Genomic DNA, 18,667 nt, shown 5'->3' with positions numbered 1-18,667 from the left:
GCCGGCGCTGGCTTCTACACCGCGGGTCGCTGCGACCCCCCAGCCGTCCCGGGCGGGTGCCGCGCAGGGCCCCCGACTACTTTCGCCCCGGCCGGCGACGCTCAGGCCCCGGGCGCACGATCCGAACGCCGGCGGGCGTTCGTCGCAACTCGGGCAAGAGGGTGAGCACGGCCGGGTCCCGGCCCGCCCTGTCCCTGCGAGGGCGGAGCGGACCGCGGCCTCGGGCGGCCCCTCCCGCCGCCCGCCTGGGAACCGCGCACCGCTGCGGGAGCCGCGGACGGAAGGGCGGCGCGCGCACCCGCGGAGGCGGGGCGAGGTCCCAGCGGCGACCAATAGGAGGCGGCATTCCCGGACGCCGGCCAATGGGAGGCGGCGGGCGGTGCGGGGGCGGTGCCGGGCGGCGGGCGGCGGCGGGAGCCGGCGAGGAGACGGAGCAGGAGTTGGAGCCGGGCGGGAGGACGCAGCGCCGCCGCCCGCGCAGCCAGAGCTCCTGCCTCCGCGGTGCGCCGCCTCCGCCTGAGCGCAGCGCGGAGTCCAGGCCGATGGGCCGCGCGGGTCGGCGGCGGGCGGCGAGGTGGCGGCGCGTCTTGCGCGCGCCGGCCGTAGCGGGTCCGGGGACGGCGGCTCTGAGGTGCGTGGCGGGCGCGGGGACCGTCCCGGGGGAGCCGCCGGCTGGGCGGCGGGCGCGCGCGAGCCGGCGCTGTGCTGGGAGCCGGGGGCCGCCGGTCTCCAGAGCGCCGGGCGACCGGCGAAGGGTCGTGCCCATCGCCGCGCGCGGGCCGGGGCGATGCGGCGGCGAGGCTGGGCGTGCGGGCCGGCCACCTTGCGGGGTGGGTCCCGGGGCCCGCGGGCCCTTTGTGAGCGCGGGCCCGCGCCCTCCCGCGCCGGCCGGCCCGCGCCCCACTGCGTGCGGGATGTCCCCGCGCGCGCCCTCAGATCAATCTCAGCCGCGCCGCAACCCAGGAATCAATTGCGGCTTATCCTCCCGAGCTAGAGCCTGGAACAAGTTGGCGTTGCCCCCCGGGAGGTATTTGTCATCGTTAACCTGCTTCGCCGAGATAATTCAGCCCGGGGGTGACTCCAGCCCGAGTGTGGGAAACGGCGGGCGCGCCGGGCGGGGAACTGTGCTCCCAGGACAAAACGGCACTGTAGACCTGGGGGGCTTTGCTTTGAGTTTGAGAGTTCGCCTTGGTGTGGACAGGGCTGGCTTAGAAAGGAAAACGAACAAACAAAAACCTTGGCGATTTTCATGGGTTTGCTCAGTAAGTTCAAAATAGTCTCACAAATTTTTCTTTTCTTTGCTTCTTTTGTCTGCAGTTTTCATTTCTAAACTTTAACACTAGATGGCTTTCTTATGACAAGCCTTTGGTAAACTGCGCATTTGAGTTGCCTATCTGCAATCTAGATTGTGATTTTTATAGTCTTACAAGTAGTAATGAAAGGAAGAAAATCTCCAGGGTTGTTGACTTTTCTTTATTTTAATATTCTCTTCCCTATAAGAGGTATACAAACCAATATTTTGCAGGCTTGGAAAACTGTCCTTTCATTTCTGGCATTCCCAAAGGTGAATGTCAAAGGAGAACTTGATTACCGTGATTACATATTTAGGAATATCTTTCGTGTTTTGATTTATTTATGGGGGAATTCAGTTATTGGGTGGGCTTTGTAATTCTGTTTAGATAATGTTTCCTCTTATATGATCTTGCGTTTCATATGTCTCTCTGATAATTCGCGGGAAAGGGCAGTCTTTCTTGAGCTGTGAGCATACACTGCAGGGATTGTTCCTGGAGACCAGCTGATGCATTTGGGAAGAGGTGCAGTTGGAGTGTGTCTGCATGATTCATACCAGGGATTGTGTCGGGCAGCTTCATTTCCTCTCCCCAGATGATGTTGCATCTTCATTTCTGAGCACAAACCTTTTGTGACAGGTACAATTGCCTGTAGTTGACCAGTTTGGCGGCAGCCGTCTCCCAGTTATGTTGTTAAATACTTGATTCTAAAGCAAGAATGCAGCAGCCTGTTTAAATCCTGCCTTGGTAGGCAGACTTATTTATAAGCAGGAGAAATATCTTGAAGTTATCTTTATAGCTGTCATTTATTGTGTGCCTTGCTCAGCGTAAACTATGACACATTGAATTTGTTTGTTCTAAATTAGAGTGTATTCATAAGTAGCTGAAGGAAAAAATAAAAGCTACTGAGCAAACATCTGGGAAGTAGGGAGTGAAGTGAAATGAGGAATAGCTTTTTATCAGTACCCACCTGCTGCCTATAGATGGGGTGAGGGGAGTTTGGGCAAGAAGCAGTGCAAGCATTTGGTCCAGAAAATAAAGAGAGGGATACACATGTGGGGTGGAGCTTCTGGCTTTGGAGCAGGGCCTGGGATTTCCCCCAGATGGCTTTTTTCGTAAAATGCTTTCTATGTTTTTAAGTGTTAGGCTTTCTTAAAGAGCTTAAATTTTATTGTTTGTAACTTTTAGTTAATAGTGAAATGATCAGATTATCATGACTTGGCATCTGTGACAGTATGGTAGTTAAAGCTGTATAACATGGGATTTGGAGGTTTCTTATTTTTTTCCCTTGAGGCTGGGGTTCCCTGATACCTGAGCTCAGTCAACAGCTGTCCACCTTGGAATCTATTTATCTGAGGCAAGGGGAGAAGTGGGTTATTAATTTTGAAAATCTGTCCATTTCTGAAAGTGAGGAAATAGTAGCAGGTATCTTGAAGGAGTGATGGTTTGGTAATTAAAACTTTGGACATCAGAATCCTTGACTGCATCATGGAGAAGAACTGCAAGTTCACCTGTGTGCAGCCCCTGCTCCCCAGTCCCAAGGGATCAATGCCCTGGTTACCTTTTGGAACTGAGGAGTCATTTAGTGTTTGAAGAGCTGACCTTCTTGCAATGGTGCTTTAGGGTTATAAGCTTCCAAAGACGTACTAGGTTGGAAGAAAAGTTAGGCTGTTACTGTTAACTGAAAAGCTTAGCTCTTCTTCTCTGTTTTAAGCCTGAGTAAAGTAGGAAGCAGAGCTTTAAAGAACCCAGAACTGTGGCTCTGCTGCTTCTGTCAACACAGCTGCCTCCCTTTCAGGGTGGGCAGAAGGCACCAGGCAGGGTGGTGGAGGGGTGCCGGGGGAGCAAGCTTCCTCTCTACTCCTTGTCACAGACGAGTTGGGATTAGTTATTTCCACAGTCTCCTTCAGTACCAGAAGTTTAGGTTGCTTTATTGTTTAAAATTATCAGTAATGCAAATGTCAGGCTGGGATAGTTTATGTTTTCCTGATTGTGTCTTTCTTGGTCTTGCACGTTTGTGTTTGAAACCTGTTTTGGGTATTAGCTGCTTGGTTTACCTTGAAGTCAGTGATTCAGAACTTTTCTATTCCAGTTGCATTTACCTGTGACCCCTTTTAAGGAGAGGTATCTGTCTGGTAAGAATTTAAATGCCTCACAAGTTCAGGGATAATTTATTTTGATCCTTTCTGAACTTGATTCATAAGCTTTGTTCTGAAGAGCAGAAATCCTGGGATGGGGCCAGGTCTGACCAGCTGTATGGGCCCTCTTTCCTATAAGATGTCGTGTTTAGTGTGATTGGCTTCTTGCTGTATTTATCCCTGTTCGACCTTGCATGGCAACCTGAGTGTTGGGAAGGAAGAGGGTATGCAATGAGTGTCATTGTCTTAGCATCTCTGGGTCAGAAAGGACCTTAAAGGTTATCTTTTCCTTATTTTACACTTTCTATTTCCATCCTCCTGTAAAATTAAAAAAAAAAACCACAAATTTTAGGGATGGGCATATTTGTCTGCATTTAACATTGCTATAGAAGTATATTGAAATTAATAATAGCAGTTACTCTCATCATCTAAGCATTTCATCAAGATGTATTGATACAACCAAAGGTTGTATATGCTGTCAGACTGCGGGGGGCTCTTCCCATCTGGAGAGAACATCTGTACCCAGCTACCTGCACGCCCATGTGCCCATCCGTTCTCCTGTTGTATGGAGCACTGAGAATGTCCCCAGAGGACCAGGATGTGGAAGTCATGGACAGCCCGGCCCAGCCTTCCTCAATGCCTGAATTCTCTGAGGTGGTCTTCTGGCAGTACCCAGGCATGGCCAGTAAGGGGTGGGAGTGCTACCTTTTAGATGGCCTTTAGAACTAGAAAGGTTTTTGACTTAATGGGATTGACCTAATTCTACCTGTTTATCCACATTTTACTGTCTTGGTGGCCTTTAGAACACATCCTTTTATAGAGGTAGTTTAGTTATGGAACAGTCCCTGTAGGAGCTGGGCCTAGGATCCAGTGCCCCACCTGCCCCTGACCTTTCAGAGTAGAGCAGGAACATCCTTTTTGGCCACCTGCTGCTGTGCTACTGTGTTGCTGTGCTCTGAGTTTGCATTCGCCTCTGGGCTTCTCTGACTTGGTGGCTTTCTGGCCACCAGCCCTATGCTCTTTGTTCCCTACTCCTGCCATGGTGTGCCAGACTTTATTGGGCTTTATTTTGGCTGGTTCCTCCCAGGGTGCTTTGGGAATTTGATCCTGTCACTTAACACCTTTGCCTGTCCTCCCAAAGAAACATGGTGCATGCCTTAGCTCAGTATTGTCCCTTGGGCTGTGTCCTGATGAGCCTGGTGAGCTGGCTGAGCACTAGCAGCTGTGTCCCATTAGCCACAGGGCTCCTTCCAGGCTTACCAGGGTCACGCCTGGGCTGGGGGAAGTGCTGCTCCATTGCTCGTGATGGCCACCTTCCGCCTTCCCGCACAGGGTTGTGAAAGCGTGTTCTCAGCTGCTTTGCTGGTTCTGCCTACCAGGTTGCTATGAGGAAGAAGCGAGTCATTCTTAATGTGTCCTTGGTAAGTCAAGCCCTGTTTTGCATATAGTTGGTGATTAGGAAATAATACATGTTTCATGACTGAGTGACTAGAAACTAGGGGGCCCCATGACTTCTGAAGACCTTGGGGGTACCAGAAAGGACATAGGAAAAATGAAGAAGTCTTGAACTTTCTCAGCCCATTTGTCATATCATCCTAGTCATGTAACATGTATAAAACTTAAATGTAGTAAAAATACATATGATTAATAACGAAAATTATAACATAACATAACATAAATTAAAACAGTCACATAGATAAGTCCTTGGTAGTGATCGCCAACCTATTTTAATACACCTGAATTAATTTTGTTGCAACATTTACAGAATAGAATCCTTGGGACTTAATGGGAAAGTTTGCTTCTCAGTGTGGTTACGGTAGTATTTTGAGTTGCTTCCCGACAGGGGGGATGGGAGCCACAGTCTTGTCCTGTTTTCTTGGTGCTTTAGTTTATACAATTTTTTTCATTTCCCAGGTAAATCTGCTTCAGCCGTAGGGCACCTGAAGCTCTGCCATGTGGGTGCTCTACTTTCACCCTTGCTGTTGCTGCCTTTCCTGAGAATGTGGCAGGAGACCAGCAGTCCAAAGGCTGCTGTATGTGTCTTCAGTTACTCTTAAGTTACCCACTAAGTCAAAATATCTGAATAAACCATCTGAGCAGTTAAAAATTGTTTCTTTGAGAAATGGGAATGTTGGGCAGGCCAAACTGCTGTGTGGGCTGAGAAACTTTTGAGTGTTGGCTCTGGTAATCCGTGTCCCCAGCACCGCACTATTCTCACTGTGTCCCCAGGTGTCTTGATGGTTCCTTGTGCAAGCAACAGTGGGATTCCGGTGGCCCAGGAATAGCTCTGGGATGTGGTTCCTGTTTGTACTGAAGGTTCTAATAGTGATGTTAGGAATTACAGTTTGATCCTTCCTGCAGAGGAAATGCTACTGTTTCAGCTATTTAATGCCTCAATCCAAGGAACAATGGTTGCTTGGAAGTAGGTTCCTGAAGTTTCTTCCTCTGTGCATCCTAGCTGCACAGCCAACTCCCAGATGTCTATACATGTGGGCATATACATGTACAACCTTGAATGTGCACATGTGTGATATACATGTGTGCATATATGTACCTTTTGCCATGCCGAGACATCTTGCGCAAGACAGTGTATATCTCATGAAGAATGAGTAGCAGTGGAGGTGCCCTCTATGTACCTCAGTGTTCATTTGTCATCTCTTGAAATCTGTGGCCCTCACTTGGAGCCGCTGCTCCACCACTCTGCCTGTGGAGCTCCTTCCTGTGTTTGAAGAGTTTCTAGGTGCCTGCAGCCTCTCAGGGGAAGCTCCACTCCTCATGGCCCTGTGATTCGCATTCATTATTTTTCCTAAGGGCCTTTCTGACATTGGCCTGTATTTCCCCAGAACTGTTGTGGTTTACATGGTTTGGGCTTTGATTTGGAGGAGAATGATGTCGTGGTGCTACCTCCTTGCCGTGACCAGAGCTGTAGAGTGCTGCAGTTGTGCCCTCATGAATGAGAGGAGCATCTACTTCATCAGGCAGTTTTGTTATTCGAAGGTCATTCTAAGTCATTTGCTTGGAATATTGGGTCTCTCCACCCATTCAACAGTTCTGAAGGCCAAGTGTGAGGAGACTGGTGTTCTGGCTCTGTAGCCTGAGGACCACAGGCTGGGTGGCGCCTGCTCTCCCTTCTGTCTGGCAGGGCTTCCCCTTTACAGGTGCAGAGGCTGCACTTTAAAGGGGAAAGTGGCCCTCTGAACCTTATTAGTTCTTTCAAACCCAGGCCTCTTGATAGCACATCCAGAGCTCCCCACTCTGCCCTGCAGCTGCCTGCAAGAAGGGGGCCCTCAGTTAATTTCTGTGGGAGGGGAAACAGGAGGGCAAGGAGTAGAGCAGGAGTGCACATATGCAGTGTAGGGGCCCACTCACTATCCCTGGGGATGGCGGGGCTGCCTGTGAGCTGCAGGTTCTGTGTACAGAATGCCTGGTCTGTAAGCCAGTGCGCTGTTATCAGCTGGGAACGCTGTGTTTGGTGGACCCCGAGCCAGGCAGTGCCTTTATTGGGAAGCTGGTGGGCTCTTCTGTGGTCATGCAAAGAACATTTCTTTAGCCTCCCAGTCTTTGCCAAGATTAAAGGAAGTATAAGAGGAAAACAGTTTTTATTTTGCATTTATACTTGGCTAGATTTGCATAATCTTTGTTTAAGCCAATTGAATGTGAATCCCTAAATAAATTTCAGGCATTTAAATATTTAAAAGGATTCATCTACAGTACTTTACTCACCCAAAGAATAAATGCTTTCAACAAAGAAAATAACACCCTTGCAGATGCAGCCCATATAGACTTTGTTCACCTTGTCATTGAATTATAAAACATTAATATCGAAGCTGGATTTGAACACTCACTGAAATGCTTAGTTGGCACTGTGCCAAAACATTGTTCCCCTGGTAGGGAACAGGACAGTTTGTTTAAAACTGGTGTTTTGCCAGCCGGCGTGGCTCTGACGCAATCACTGCTGCGCTCCCACGGATGATTTTAGGGCAGTTAAATCTGGGATGTCTGTTGGCGCTGTCGCAGTGTGTGTGGTTCTGTCAGGCTTTCTAAATTCATCCCTCTGCTTGGCACCACAGCCTGGGTTCTCGGGGAAGTGAGCTGTGGAGCCAGGGGATGTGGACCAGCTGGGCTGTGTGTGAGTGCTGGGAGGTGCCAGGCCAGTCCTCAGTCTCACCGTGGAAGAGACTTTTCTGGGCTTCCTGCTTTCTTGGAGCAGGGATATCTCCGGTTTCCCTTGCTGTTCCTGCCACGATTAGTTTGTTAAAACTGAACCTTAACCTGCTTTTCTGGAGAAGGTAAAATGAAGGAGAAGGATGATAATTAAACATACAAGCAGGCCTCTTCCCTTCAAGCTATGTGGAGCATCATAGAGAAGTGAACTAGAATTTCATGCTGTTGCAGAGGACGGAGGTGGGTGAGGGCTGCTTGGTGGTCTTGTCTAATTTGCTGAGTTTCCTGGACAGCAAGGGTAGTCCACTTTTAAAATGAGGATGGGGTCCCCACAGTCTCCAGGTCATTTTACCCTCTGGCATTCTGCCATGGCTTCTAGGAATCAACTATGTGTTGCAAATGCCTCACTATAAAATCTCAAAACACCACCCTGAATTGAAAATATTATACTGTGTGTAGATTGTCATGGCATCCTAGGGTGTGCTGCCCTGAGGGCAGAGACATTGCTCCATCTCTGTCTCCAGCCCTGGGCAGAGTGGGACACAGTCAGCAAATCAACCAACACCTAAGGACTTCAGGCCTCAAAGGGACCTGTGGGTTCTCCTGTAATGAATCTCCCCATGTTGCGCACTTGGAGAAGAGAATGTGTAACTGTGAGGGCTGTCGCCCGTGGAAGGGCTGTTTAATAGGTGAGTAGCTAGTGCCCACTCAGCTGTGAGTGTCTTGTGTATCAGGAGCAGGTTCCTGTGTAAATGAGAACTGAGGACAGATGGCACCACACTTCTTCTGTTGGACATTCTGGGAGCTAAGAACGGTGGGTGGGTGTGGTCAGGGGTCATTTGAGGGTCGCAGTGGGACTTGGGTTGAGCTCAGGAAATAGTTAGGTCTTGAGTGCTTTCTGGGGTCTTCCTGTCCTCTCCTGGTTCTGTGGGGACCAGCAAGTGCATGCAGGGGTCTCAGTTGCCCATTTAATCCTGGGACTCTCACTCGATCTTGCCTGCTCAAAACCAGACTCTTCTTTTGTCTGGGTAGTTTCAAGGCTCCAGAAAAGGACTTTATTGACAAAAGCAGCAGTCAGGAGAAGCAAGGGGCAGCGTCTCCCAAGAGCTGACGGTCTGCTCTTTCATGGAAGATGGGCAGTCTGATTTTTTTCTTACAATTTGTAAAATGTTATAGAGTGTGTCATAAACCTACAAGAAAAGTTACTCTGGATGCACCTGAGAGATAAGCTGTACTTTGGTATGAAATAACTGAGTCTGTTTCACTTGTTTGTCCAGAGAATCTACACACAGTATAATATTTGTAATTCAGGGTCATGTTTTGAGATTTTATAGTGAGGCATTTGCAATATATAGTTGATTCCCAGAAGCCATATATTTTAGAGTTATGCCATCAATCAGTTTTAAACTGGCACTTAGAAAAGACAGCTGTGGAAAGTGGCAGTGTCACTGCATCCCACCTGTTGGTGGGCTCTGTGGGCTGTCCTCCAGCTGCCCATGCTGTCCCTTGGTTCATGTCTACTTCTGTGTCCCAGGAAGGAAGTGCTGGAGAGATTTGCATCCTCATTTGAAATCCAGAATAGGACATAGCCACACATGCTTTCCCTGGACATCTTGCACAGAGATTTCTAATCTCTCTGTAAGAGAGTTGAAAGTATCTTGTGGTGTGGGGCCCCCACCCGCCACCCAGCCCCTCTGTGGCTGACACTGGACTCTCTTGTCTCTGCCCATCTCCATCTCCCATTCACCCCGGGGCCCTCTCCTCCTTTAGCTGCATCTCCTCCTAAGTTGCGCACACCACATCAGATCAGCTCATTACAAAGCACTTTGGCACACAGATGGCCAGTGGATTCAATACTTGCATTATTTGAGGTGAAATTTATGGAATGAAATTCACAAATACTTAGTATCAGTTTGGGAATGTTGATAAATCCATACACCCATGTAATCCATACTTTTGCCAGAATATGAAATGTTGATACCACTGCATAAAATTCTCTCCTGCTTCTTCCCAGTCACTTTACTACCCCCATGCCAGGAAATGACTGCTTCTTTTTCTGCCATAGCTAAGAGTTGACCCGGTGAATGAAGATCAACCTAAGTGGGATCCCGCAGTTCGTGCCCTTTTACCCACCAGGTTTGCTTTGCCCTCCACTGATCGCTTGCCCTTTTCGAAGGCTGTGTTGGTTGTCAGATGATTTTGCATATGTCTTGGTGCATTTCTGCTTCCCTTTTCCTGCAGGGATGTGGTATCCCATCTGGTCTGGTCATTTGCCCATGGGGTCCTTCCCACTGAGCTTGGGGTTGGAAGTGCCCACTGTGGGATTGCTGATATGTACTGCAGGCTCACTGTCCTGGGCAGACTTTGCTTTTGGAGATGAGCCCTGCCACAGGAGCTGCTTAATTGTGAGGGCTGCTTGAGAGACAAGGTGAAAAAAATATACCTGTGTTTCTGCAGAGCTGAGGGATCCTTTGTAGCTCAAATGTAGCAGTTATTAAAACAAAGGTTTCCTGAGTTCAGTTTTATGATATGAGGAGATTAGCCAACTAGACCTGAAGAACCAGATTTTAAAGTCTGCACCGAGGGGGTGTTGCCTGGCAAGATAGAATCTGGTTGACTTGTAGGTTTCAGGGCCTCATAGCTGCCCCTTGAGCCCTGTGCTGCTGAGCCTCTGGCGCCCTTAAGCAAACTGGTTTTCATCAGCTGTCCTGGCTGATGGTGGTTCTGCGTGTGCCTTGTGCTGTCAGTGTGGAAAGATTCTTGAGGGGCTGGATTGATAGGGTGATCATCCTCCCTGCTCCAGGGACACTTCTGAATGTAGTGTCAGACAGGACAGAGGCAGGCTTTCTTTTTTTGTTTGTTTGTTTTTTGTTTTTTGGTGATACTTGGGATTGTGGGGATTGAACCCAGGGGTACTTTACCCCTGAGTCATGCCCCAGCCCATTTACTTATTTATTAAAATTTTGAAATGGGGTCTCACTAAATTGCCCAGGCTAGCCTTGAACTTGGTGATCTTCCTATCTCAAACTCCCAAGTTGCTGGAATTTTAGGTGTGTGTCACTGCTCCTGGCTAAGAAGCTGTCTGTCGTGAGTGACAACCTGAGGTCTGGCGTGTGGGCACTTCTCTCTGGTTTGATGCTTTCAACCCAGGTCCTTCCATCCACCATCTGTCTCTGTCCCAGAGCTTCATTCCAGCACACTGAGTAGTCTGCAGTGGTGGGCCCAGGAAATGGGTCAGTTGAAGGTTTGGTTCCCTGGGTATACTTCACTTCTGCTCTTTCTCCTAGGGATGACATGTCACCTCTAGTTGCTAGGGAATGCCTTGTAGCTGCCAGCCCTGGGCCTGGGCCTATGGAGTAGCATAGTGTCTTTCGGTTCTGCCCCGCCTGGTGTCTGGCGATGCCTCATTTGATGCTGGTGCTGGTATTTGGGGCTTCGCTGGCACCTGCTTCTGTGGTAGGATGAAATTCCTTGTGACGTGGAGACCCTGGCTTCCGTCCTCTGATGCCAAGGCATAGATGCATTCTGAGAGGATCACAGGGATGCTCCATGGGTATCCGGAGGCCTCTTGCTTCCTCTTCAGGAGCCTCAGTTTCTACACCTGTGAACGGGCAGCCATTGACCGACCCTGTGGTGTCCTGAAGAGGGTCAGCTGGGTGGGGCACCTGTCTGCTGGGCACTCAGGTGTGTGCACTTTCTCTTGGAGCAGGTGCGGTTCTGGGGCCTTGGGCTGTGGGGCTAGACGAGATGTTGCTGTCTGGTGATTCTGGATGGAGCAGGTTGTGTGATATTTCTCTAAATTGGTTTTAGCTATTTTTTGTTTTGTGGTTTTTGTTTTTTTGTTTTGTTTTGTTTTTTTGCTGTTGGAGGCAGTGGTGCCACCCTCTGCTCTAGACTGTGGTGTGGTTTAGTTCTGGCTAAGGAGACTGAGGTTGCAGACAGGTGCCAGAACTTGGGAGCAATGTCACTGGGGCGTGGGTGGGCATCATCGAGCACCTCGTTCCTGGTCAGAGTCACTTGCTGAGTGGAGTCACAGTGCTTGCTTACAGGTCTCACAGGGGCCTGGGGAGCAGAACCCTCTGGCTTGCATGCTGCTTGGGTGCCTGGGGCCAGGCACTGTTAGGAGCTGGGGTCTGGGAAGCACTTGGCCTGTGATGAGCTCATACCACACTGCTTCCACCTGAAAGGAAGCTCACTGGCTAGCACTTTGAGGGACCCTTGAAGCCAGTTCTAACCCAATGATGTGGCCACTTTGAGGGCCACATATAGCACATCCTGTGCTGGGTTCCAGGACAGCAACATGTGGCCAGTGACCCTAGGTGTCAGGGTGTGGCAATGGGGTGGGGCCACTGTGCTGGTCCTGCATTGAGTCCTAGGTTACTCTGTGGCTTCACAAGGATGTGTGGAGCTGCCAGACCAAAGCATCCGTTCTAGAAGGTCAGGTCTTTTTCCTGGGTGCTGGAGAGAGCAGGCTTTGCTCCTGTGCTCCAGGCTGAGAAGTTGTGTCCAGCTTTGCCCCGAAACTTTTATTCTGATGGTTGGAGTGTTCATGTTCTGGAATGATGATGCACAAAAGAATACTTGGTGATAGGGCTGCATTTGTCACTTCCCACTAAAAATTTGTTTTGAACTCTTGTTTGAAACATGACATTTAAATTTTTCTGAGGTGGAAAGGTGAACGGGCTCTGTCACGGGAGTGCTTGTGTTTGGAGAGCCTGCATAAGGTGTCCATCCCCCTTCTGTTGCTGCTGTCTGCTGGGGTGCACTGCTGGCAGGTGGGGGATGCCGATCTTGCTAATTTTTGCCAGGGACTTAAGCACGGGTGGGTCCGGGGAACCTCCCGCTTGAGGGGAGCACAGCTGCTCAGGATGGCTGAGCAGAGGCACGGTCTTGAGCCTCCTTTGATTTGGTGGCAGTGGCTGTGGGTAAGCAGCTGCAGAGGGGGTGTTTCTGACTCTCTAAGGCAGTTGGGAGTTTCTCACATGACTTGTGGGCAACAAGAGCTGTGGCCCTTGACCGTGTGTGTGGACTCTGAGGGCTGTGACTGTCTCAGCTGGAATGTGAAACTCATGGGTGAGTGGGACTGGCCTGTGGTGTAGGGAGTGATGAAACCACGTGCCCGCTGGAGCCAGGCGCTAGATTCTCCTGTAAGGGTCCTACTCACACCCACCTCTGCCCTGGTAGCGCTGCTCCCTCTGTTGGAGCTTTTATCTTTTTCTGCTTCCACAGGCATTGTGGGCACAGGGTTGGTGGTGTTGATTGGTATGTAGCTGGATGGGGGTGGACGGGAGTCCTGCACCGGGCCAGGTTTCTCAGTCTGTGTCCATGGGAGTGGGAGGTGCAGGAAAGCTGCCAGTGCACTGGTGATTCTAAATGAGGTACTCTGCCCAGCGCCTTTCTGCTCAGTGCTGTCACTGTTAGACTCAGAACAGAGGCCTGCTGGCTGTGCCTCTGGTCCTGTGGGGATCTGTAGGTTTTTGCATTCAGAGCCTGCCTGGCTGCCTGCAGCTTAGAGATGGGGTGCATTTCATGAGTTTAAAAAGCACATAGCATCTGAAATATCATATTTTGTGCTTCCTAAGCTGAGATGAGCTAACTCACTCATCAACATTTTTGGCATTAATCAACATTATTGAATTATAACTTAATTGGAAGTTTCCAACAGCCTGATCCTTCTAATCTTGCTTTATAGTAGTATTTCTGTTTCACATTTTTAAATCCTTGCTCTGTTCTTCAAGTTTAAATTCTTGGTGACTTGTGGAATTGTCTGGACACAGTTCTGCATTTGACACCTTGAGAGGCTACATGGTACACTCTTAGCTTGGGGAAGGTCCTCTGGACCCCATGGGGAACATAGTGCTTTGTGGGGTGCCTGCCATGATGCTCCTGCTCCTTGTGTGAGCTTCTGCAGCTTTGCCACTGTTCCCCTCAGGGTTTGCTTCAGTGTCGTCTAAAGGTCCTATAATGTCAAGGCTCCTCATCTGATTGAGGCCTTAGCTGAGATCACAGCATCAGTGAGGGTTGAAGCTGCTGAGCTGTCTGCCTGGGTGTTGTCCCCATCCTGTGCCTGTGTTCAGGCCCCTTCCCTGGGCCCTGATGCGACCCAACTGCTGGGGATGGATGTGGGTGTGGTGCCTCCTGTGGCTGGTGTGGGGTGACGGTTGCTGCCCTGCATGTGTGCAGGGCCAGGGGTTGTTTGTGTGCTTGCTTATTCTCTTGTTTTTAGAACTCGGAGGCAGACACTGGCTAACATACAGGTGTTTAGCTGTGTATAGAGTTCTCTCTGAATTCCTTACATCTTCCATTTGAATAAAACGACAGAAATCACTGAGGTGGATCTTCCTGCTCTTGTCCTCTGTGGCCCTGGCCTGAGTCTTGCTGCTGCTCGAGCCCTGGAAGCCTGCTATGTCCAGCCCCTGCTGCCCTCCTGCCTGCACAGAAAGCTCCTCTAGGTCAATGCAGGCTGCAGAACTTCTCTGTGGAAAGGACCTAGGGAGCTTCTCTTTCTCCAATTGCAATCCTGTGCAGGTGGGTCCTTCTGAGAACATAGTGAGGGCTAATTATTAAATAGATACAAGTGATTGGACACATTTCATCACAAGATGGAAATAAGACACACTTATAGCTTTGTTCCTGAAAGTCTGCTCGAGAGAAATGAACTTGGGGACAGCAGCTCCTGTGACTCTCAGTTGCTCTGCAGTTGTAACTAGATTCATGCTGGTAGGAGCTCAGTCCCCACGTGAAGTGCTCTCACCAGGCAGCCATTAAGCAGGTTGGTATTGGAAGGTTTCAGTGTGGGAAGTGGCTTCTTGCTTGGTAGCCAGTCAGGCTTGGTTGACGCACAGCTTTGTGGGGGAATGCGTATCACAGCAGGCACCTGTGATAGACCCTCTCCTAGAAGTGTCCATGGGAACTGAAAGAGATTCTGAAACAGTTCCAGCAAGTTCATTCTTCATTTAAACTTTTATCTGGAAGACAAACAATGTTGCATTCCTTAACTTACCCTATTCTGTCGGCCAAGTTCCTCTGTCCTTTGAGCATGGTGGAGTCTGGGTGTTGCACTCTTCTGCGTTATAGTTGACAGCTAGCTGTAAAATGTCACCATCATGATGCCATCCTCATAGTTTCAGTCACGTGCTCATCACTCAAGTTCTGCCACATCTGGTCTGGTCTGTGGGTAGTTTGTGTATGAAAATTACCTTTCAGAGGATCAGGATAAAATTTTGGGGCACAAACTACTAAAAGAGGTTACTTTTAAAAACCAGCTGCCCCTTTTTAAAAGGGAAGGGTGTGGGTTGCTGTCAGATCATGTGTTGACCTTGTGAAGACTGGCCTATTGCAGACAGTGGGCCAGGAGTTCCTGGGAGGATTTATTTGGGGGCTGTGATTTAGAATGTAGTCATGGTATTTTGGAGCCCCTCTGCCTAGTGACCCTCTTCCCATGTGAGCCTGCCTGGGTGACTGCTGTCTGCTCTTCATTGGCATGGATGTCTGACCCACGCCTTTCCTTTTCTGGGCATGCTGGTCTGTTCTGGGTGCACATGGAGCGCCTCAAGTTTGTGGAATATGCAGGATGAGCACACAGAGGAAAGCCTTTATTAACTTGAGTTACCTGCTGACACCAAAATGCTAAGTAAGCTGTCTTTGAGGGAGAGGACCACATGCTTGGCTAAACCCATGCCAGGAGGGTGGAGGGAGGGAGTGTGTTGAAATGGGGCACGGGCCTTGTGTTCCAGTCTGTTAATTTGTCTTCTGTTGTTTTGGAGTCATTGCCACATGCAAGTGGCCTGTCCTGCAGCAAGCCCCCACTGGACATTGGCCTCCTTGCAAGAAGCTCTGTCTAAATATTCTGTGTTCCCAGCAAGACGTGTGCGATTGCCAGGTCCCTGCACCTGTGCCTGAAGGCCCTTCCAGGACAGGCCGAGAGATCAGAGGAGAAGGGTCAATACTGCTTCTCAGTGCTCCCTGCTTCAGGTATGGCTTCTGGATCTTCTAGGTAGAGCTCTAGTTGTGTGTGGGTTTGTTTACCCCAGTGAAACCACATAAGGATACTCAGCGTAGTGTAGGTTCTAGTGTGAAAAATATTGGCAGTAAAATGGACTTCTGGATGTTGTATGTAATCAAGTAATTTAAATCCATTACATATCTTATAAGGCTATTTAATAACGTGGAAAAATGTTTGTAGAATAGTAAGTGAAAAAATTTTCTTACAGAGTAGTATATATCTCAGCTTCCCAGGAAAATCAACAATGCATATGTATTGTTCAGACAAAGATACATTAAAAATTTGTGGTATTACTTACATTTTATGTTGTGTTACATGTGTATAATTATCTTTGTCCTTTTGCACTTGTTTTCCAGTTTTTCTAAAATGAACATACTAATTTTGCAAAAGAAGAAGCATGCTATTAAATTATTTGAATGACTTTTATATTTCTTTAAAAATGATTAATCTATCTCATTATAGTTTCCTGGTTCAATATAAGTTGGGTTGATTTTCTTGTATTATGCAGTCTCCCTTGTGCTATTCTTTTGAGTGTATATAACAGAAGTTTTTAAGGAACGTAATTAGTAAATATTGACTAGCCTTCTACTCCTGAATGTTCTCAGTACCTGTTCTTCACCACGAGAGCATCTGTAGTCTGTTGAGTCTCACATAGGTAGATCTCCTTTGAAAGTCATTTGCTGGTCTTGAATGTTGGACCTTAAGCATCGTGCTTTTCCACCTTCTAACTTCTTTCTTTAAACTTGCTACATGAGAAAGAACATATACACATGTATAATTTTTAAAAAATATTTTTATAAGTTATAGTTGGGCACAATACTTTTATTTTATTTTTCTATTTTTTATGTGGTGCTGAGGATTGAACCCAGCACCTAGCATGTGCTAGGTGAGCTCTCTATCATTGAGTCACAACCCCAGTCCAAAATGTATAATTTAAAAGCATTGAGATTAATTCCAGGGTATTTTTTAGTACTAAGGAGTAATGTCACAGTTTATTGGTGAGGCACTGAAGGAATTACCACAGCGACGTCATTTAACCCTCACAGTTCCATTCCTCTGATGGGGCCTGTGAAGATCACGGGCAAGGGGAAGTAGTTCCGTGTTGCCACCAAGCGGCAAGAGATTCTTGGCATTTGCTTTAAAAATACCATAGAATCTCTCTGCTTATCATTGGAAGCAGACATACCTTGACTCAGATCATTTTCATGTCTTTTTAGCAGAAAAATTGCCAGCCCTTTGATACTATGCTTTTTGACATTTACATTAAAAATAAAAATTAGCTAATTTGTAAGTTATAAGGTCTCAAAAGTAGTTCATTACTCTTTCACGCCTGTTAATGCTTCTATTAAAATTCTGAAATGGCTTATTAAATTAAATGCAGTGTCAAAGGCTAATTGTCTCTCTGTGAATTAGCCTGTGTGACATATGGAAGCGTGATTTAAGAACCGTGTTTGAATACTCTGAAGTCAATTCTTAGCATCAGAGTGCAATGGTTTAGGACAGAAAGCTTTAGTGGATGTTGAAGTCCATTCTCTTGTCGTTGCCAAGGACACCTGTGCATACACACAGTATTGACGTGTTTGCAGTGGTGTGAACCTGGGGTACTGTGTGGCTCAGTGCTGTCGGGCAGCTGAGATAACTGTATCTGGCCCAGCACTGTCTCAGGCAGCAAGCAGTAGGGGCACCCGTCTGTGGGCACACACGGGCAGATGCTGGTGACATGTGTGAGAAGTAGCACTGTGCTGTTGGAGACTCAGAAGTCTCTTCTTATCTTTATAATTTAAACAGCTGCATCCCTGGAGTCAGTATAATCTCAGTGAAATGGGCGCAGGGTTTGGAATACCGTGTTCTGTCAGGTCTTTGGACACCTACCATGGTTTAGGTACAATGATGACCCAGGAATTATTGAGCTGGGTACCCTCTTGGGCCAGCAGACCCCAGTTTCCACACTGCTGCCTGGAGCTAGAATGTGTGCTGGGAAAGGCAGCTGGGAGGTTCTGGGCCATGCTCACGAAGGTGCTTTTCTGGTGCTCGGCAGAGCAGCTGTGCCGAGGTGCTCCTTTTGTGTGCCACTGAGCGCCTGGTGTGTTCCCAAGAGCCCGCAGGCTCAGGCTGGACCTGGGAGCAGGTGGCCAGGAGGGCACAACTGTGACCACCTAGAAAAGCTGAGCAAATTTTGGTGAACGTTTTAAAGTCAGAAGAATTGTGTTCAAGGAGTGCTGTTCCTCTTGGTGATTCGAGCCAGAGTGCAGGTTGGAGAGGCATGGCTGGGACGTTCCCTCTTGCTGTGCAGCCTATGGAGGGTGAGGAGCAAGGTCTGCAGATGCCATGTGCCTTTCCTCTGACTGCACTTGATCCCTGCACTGGAATTGGGTCTTCTGCTTGATCGGGGCTGGGAGGGAGCTGCTGTAGCTGACAGGTGGCCAGAGGGCCGGCTGAGGACTCTGATTAGTGGGCTCCTGTCTCGCTGCCTGCTCACTTCCCGTCTGTATGTTGAATGCCTCTTTCTGTTGAATACCTTTACTTAACAGGTGGTCAGAAAAGGGTCACCTGGACTCTTCTGGGGGTTGCAACTGGAGCCCAAAAGAAGAAACTCTTGATGAAGATGTGGTGCAGCCATGCAGCTGCTGCCGGGGCCTAAGGACCCCCTGTGGATCTGCTGTCCCCTGGGGTGGTTGGCATCTGCCAAGGGAGGGCTGGCCCTTAACCTTGCCACTGTGCTCCCAGCACCCCTCCAGCCCCTGTGCTGCCAGCTCACTTCCTGGGCACAGACCCCTCTGTGACCCTTCCCGACTCTGTAGGGCTGTGGCTTGCCTGTACACCCGCCCTCCTGGCCTTCTGCTCCTCTGACCCTCATGTAGCCTCTGTTTTAACACCCCAGTCTTGGCTTTGGTGGCACTTCTCTCGCTGGGTCTCATCCTGCACCTGCTCATTTCTGGCTCTGCTGGGTTCCATGGTCGTCTTTCCCTCTGGATGAACATGTCTTCCTAAGGGGCTTCTTTTGCTGTCTCTGAGGTGGTGACCTCGAAATCTTCACTTGGGCGACCTTCTCATTGCCTCTCAGGTGATGT

The 18,667-nt window shown here is 48.9% G+C and overlaps 1 protein-coding gene across 1 annotated transcript in view; it reads left to right on the top strand.

Annotated features, from left to right (window-relative positions):
- Positions 1-545: 545 nt before the first annotated feature.
- LOC308651275 (signal-induced proliferation-associated 1-like protein 2) overlaps positions 546-18,667 on the top strand; it is a gene marked incomplete at its 3' end in the record, with an annotated part of 82,813 nt that continues 64,691 nt past the window's right edge. The window contains 1 exon segment of the mRNA XM_081298201.1: positions 546-631.

This window comes from Spermophilus citellus (assembly GCF_964194105.1).
Source record: "Spermophilus citellus genome assembly, chromosome: 6".
Classification (NCBI taxonomy): Eukaryota; Metazoa; Chordata; class Mammalia; order Rodentia; family Sciuridae; genus Spermophilus; species Spermophilus citellus.
This window is presented reverse-complemented; position numbering and strand designations above follow the sequence as displayed.